We start from the raw sequence: 272 nt of genomic DNA, 5'->3' as shown, positions 1-272 counted from the left end.
CCGCCAACCCTCCTCTTCCCCTACACCTTCCCCTCAGGCTCCCAGGTCCCGCTGTATCCTCTCCCCTCTCCTTGAAGTCTCCTCTCTAGCCGCATCCCCCGGGGTCTCCCCCTTCCTGCATCCTCCTGGGTGTCTCCTCTCCTCTTTCTGCACCCCTCAGGGGCTCTCCTCTCCTTGCACTCCCCCGGACTCTCCCTCTCTCTGCATCTCTCTGGGTCCCCCCTTACAGCCTCCAAGCCTCCCTTCTCCCTGCATCCCCTTTCTCCCTGCAC

This window comes from Apaloderma vittatum, unplaced genomic scaffold (genome assembly GCF_000703405.1).
Source record: "Apaloderma vittatum isolate BGI_N311 unplaced genomic scaffold, ASM70340v1 scaffold8151, whole genome shotgun sequence".
NCBI lineage: Eukaryota > Metazoa > Chordata > Aves > Trogoniformes > Trogonidae > Apaloderma > Apaloderma vittatum.
The sequence above is the reverse complement of the archived record's forward strand: the minus strand, read 5'-3'. Positions refer to the sequence as shown.